A 4,897-nucleotide genomic window follows, 5' to 3' on the forward strand; every position below is an offset into this window, starting at 1 on the left:
ACTCCAGCCTCCCAGGTAGCTGGGACTACAGGTGTGCACCACCACACCTGGCTAATTTTTGTATTTTTAATAGAGATGCTGTTTCACCATGTTGGCCAGACTGGTCTTGAACTCCTGGCCTCAAGTGATCTACCCACCTCAGCCTGCCAAACTATTGGGATTACAGGTGTGAGCCACCACACCCAGCTGCCCTCCTTTCATTGTCACATCATCTCTCTGACTCTGACCCTCTGGCCTCCTTCACGTAAAGACCATAGTGATGACATTGAGCCTGCCCAGATCATCCAAGATAACTTCTCCATCTCGAGATCCTTGACTTCATCACCCCACAGTCCTTTTTGTAAATGACATATTTCCCAGTTCCAGGGATTAGGATGTGGACATCCCTGGGGGCCATTGTCCTGCCTATCACACATTTTATGCACTAAATATGTAAACTTGGCAGCTTAGACCTTTTTCCCTCATGACTGGGTTACTAAATGGTTTCCTAACTGGGCTTGACTTCTCTCTCTTCCTCTTCCATTTATTTATATGCTTCTGCCAGAATCATCTTTTATAATCTACAGATTTCATCACGGTAAACTTAAAACCATTCTGTTGATGACCATGTTAAGTCCAGGTTGAGTGTGTGAATTTTGAAAGGATCATCATCTGAGCCATACTATACCTCCAGGTTTATGTCCTGAAGAACAGCTCCTCTCCCACTGGGCCAGTCTTTGCACAGCTCCCCACAGGTGAGGAAGCACAGGAGAGGAGCCACAGGTGAGGAGTCCCAGGTGAGGAGGTGTAGGTGAGGAGGCACAGGTGAGGAGGCACAGGTGAGGAGGCACAGGTGAGGAGGCACAGGTGAGGAGGCCCAGATAAGGAAGTACAGGTGAGGAGGTGCAGGGGAAGAAGTACAGGTGCAGAAACACAGGTGAGGAGGCACCCACTGCTTCCTCCTGGGCTTTGGTTGACCACCTTCCTTTGGAAATATCCCTTCTCTGTCTCTGATCCTACAGAAAGCTGCCTCAGCTCAAGGCCTGGAAAGGTGTCCCCTCTTGTGTGAAATACTCTGCTCAGCACCATACTATTAATATCTAGGGGCTAATTGTGCTAGTACAGTCTCTTCATCTCTCTCACTATGCCCCGACTTCTCAGGCACCCGGGACCACGTCTCATACTCGTCTTTAAGCCTTGCAATGGGCTGCACGGTGCTAGGCACTGGAGGTTGTTGATTAGTTTACAGTTAATGAATTGGAAAATAACAAGGAACAGAATAGAGACATGTTGCATTGAGGTTTTACCTTCACTGATGACTCAAAAGTCTCATGATTTTATAGTATTTCAAGGCTAATATTATGAGTATTAGTTTTCATTTTTCTGGCAACTATTTAGTTCTGTCTAACAGAGCTCTGACTGGATAAGTATCAGGTCACAGAACATTTACCACGGGTTCATATGACGCAGTAAAACTGTGTCTTTCATGGTGTTTTTTTTAGCTAAAGCAGTAATTAGAGGTATCTGTAAGATGAACCCCTTAGCTAATTGTTAAGCTGTACCTGACGTCTCCCATGAAGAAAAGCAGTCGGATCCTGACGTCTCCCATGATGACAAGCAGTCAGATCCTGACGTCTCCTGTGTTGACGAGCAGTCGGATCCTGATGTCTCCCATGATGACAAGCAGTCAGATCCTGACGTTTCCCGTGTTGACGAGCAGTCGGATCCTGATGTCTCCCGTGATGACAAGCAGTCAGATCCTGACATCTCCCCAGGAAGACAAGCAGATCCTGATGTCTCCCAAGATGACAAGCAGTCAGATCCTGAAATCCATGACTGGTGACTTGTGAAAGTCTAGTGGATATTCTGCAATGACGTGCTATGAGCCTCTGTCATTTCACCTCACCATCATGCCGCAAATTACTACTCACAGCTGAGAGTTTAGACCTAGAAGGGGCAATAAAATTAAGTTCAAATACTGTATTAAGGGACTTGCCCAAAATTACATAATTCTTTTGTTTAAAGGCCAAATTATACAAATCCTCAGATTCCGAGGTCGGAGTTTCCTTTCCTATAACATGCTTCTTTAAACATAGCTGTATCCACATTTCATATCAGGCACATCCAGGAAAAATGATGAATAATCAGATAGCATGATATGGACACAAGGTCATGAGGAATAAAGGGTTCCGATAGAGCTGTTAGGAAGAGCATGATGCCCACGAGCGGTAGGAACACTGTTCTATGTATTTATTGGCCTTGTAACTATGGTTCAGAAGTGGTAGGAATCCACAGAGGTATACCTACAGAAAGATTTACAAGAAATAAAGCTCCCAGCCTCAATGTGGTATCATCCCACGCTCAGTATCACTATCTCAATCTTGGTCTTCATACACATATCAAGAAACTTTCCACTTCTTGAAATACAGTAACTTGCAGATATTAAAAACCTTCTCAGGATTCTCTCTCCTCTGTGGCCTCTTCAGCATTGGTATTGGAAGTCACGGGTTGATGTTACCCGGCGGAGGGGCTCATCTAGAAATGTCTCCTGACCCCAGGTCCCTTTAGGTCTAAGTTGGCTTCTTTCCCTGTCCGTACTCAGTCAGCTGATCACTGACTATGTGATATCCTTTCCAATCACTTGGGTCCCACGGCAAAAACAAAATAACACCACATAGAGTAAATGCATTATCGGGATGGCTGGCAATCATTGGACATTTTTCTCTGTTCATTATCTTGAAGAGCATAATGTACTCCCCCAATTCATTTTAAACAAAAAAACTTCAGAATGTAATTAATGGAAGCACTCACTAATATGGATTGAGTAGTTTTTACATGTTGCCTTACCACCTTGCTTAAAGGGGCAGTGTCTTTTCTTACTCTCAATTTTTACAAAATATTGTACAGAGAACATGCTTATAAAGTGTGTAATCCCAGCACTTAAGAGGCTGAGGCAGGTGGATCGCTTGACTCCAGAAGTTTGAGACTAGCCAGTACCGCACCTGAGAGGAGCACAGAAACTAACACAACTCTCACACACCTCAGGACACACACACAACACCTCACACACCTCAGGACACACACAACCCTCACACACCTCAGGACACACACACAACACCTCACACACCTCAGGACACACACACAACACCTCACACACCTCAGGACACACACAACACCTCACACACCTCAGGACACACACACAACCCTCACACACCTCAGGACACACACAACACCTCACACACCTCAGGACACACACACAACACCTCACACACCTCAGGACACACACAACACCTCACACACCTCAGGACACACAAACAACACCTCACATACCTCAGGACACACACACAACCCTCACACACCTCAGGACAACACACAACCCTCACACACCTCAGGACACACACACAACACCTCACACACCTCAGGACACACACACAACCCTCACACACCTCAGGACACACACACAATACCTCACACACCTCAGGACACACACACAACCCTCACACACCTCAGGACACACAAACAACACCTCACATACCTCAGGACACACACACAACCCTCACACACCTCAGGACACACACACAACACCTCACGCACCTCAGGACACACACACAACACCTCACACACCTCCTCAGGACACACACAACACCTCACACACCTCCTCAGGACACACACAACACCTCACACACCTCAGGACACACAAACAACACCTCACATACCTCAGGACACACACACAACCCTCACACACCTCAGGACACACACACAACCCTCACACACCTCAGGACACACACACAACACCTCACACACCTCAGGACACACACACAACACCTCACACACCTCGGGACACACACACAACACCTCACACACCTCAGGACACACACACAACCCTCACACACCTCAGGACACACACACAACCCTCACACACCTCAGGACACACAAACAACACCTCACATACCTCAGGACACACACACAACCCTCACACACCTCAGGACACACACACAACACCTCACGCACCTCAGGACACACACACAACACCTCACACACCTCCTCAGGACACACACAACACCTCACACACCTCCTCAGGACACACACAACACCTCACACACCTCAGGACACACAAACAACACCTCACATACCTCAGGACACACACACAAACCTCACACACCTCAGGACACACACACACAACCCTCACACACCTCAGGACACACACACAACCCTCACACACCTCAGGACACACACACAACCCCTCACATACCTCAGGACACACACACAACACCTGACACACCTCAGGACACACAATCCCACGGTCAGAATGACACGCAGGGACAAAAGTGCCTCGTTTCCTCTTTGTGGTAGTTTCTTCATTCATTCACGACGTCGGTGTTTACTGCCTATTGCATGCGAGTCGCTTGCGGAACTATCCGAGTGACACACAGCACAAGCAGGCTCAGGGGAGCTCCGGATGAGAAGGACGGCCAGGGCTTAACAGGAACATGGACTCTCGCTTGCTCCTCATTCTCTTCTCTGTCACAAAAATCACACGACAATTCAGATGGAGACGCATTTTGTGAAATGATGAAAATTTGAATCCTGTCTCCTCTTTAAACTCACATACAATATTTTCCCTTCATAAAAATGTTTTTTCTAGTAAATAATTTGACATGCAAAGACAGTTTATATTTCGTCAAGAATGTATGCTCAGAGAAACGAGCTCTTACTACACGCTGGATATTGAAGACTTGATATTAAACACATGGTATTTGTCAATGGGGAGCAGCAGTCTGACTCTCTCCAGTGTCCTTTGTGGATGGATGGACTCCACTGACAGTGAGCTCCTATGTTAGAATTGCAGGTTTGGGATGTTTAATTATTATCTGAGCTGGTCCAGTGGTGACGTTGAGTGAGACGCTCATGCCCCTTT

Source organism: Nomascus leucogenys, chromosome 3 (genome assembly GCF_006542625.1).
Source record: "Nomascus leucogenys isolate Asia chromosome 3, Asia_NLE_v1, whole genome shotgun sequence".
Lineage (NCBI taxonomy): Eukaryota > Metazoa > Chordata > Mammalia > Primates > Hylobatidae > Nomascus > Nomascus leucogenys.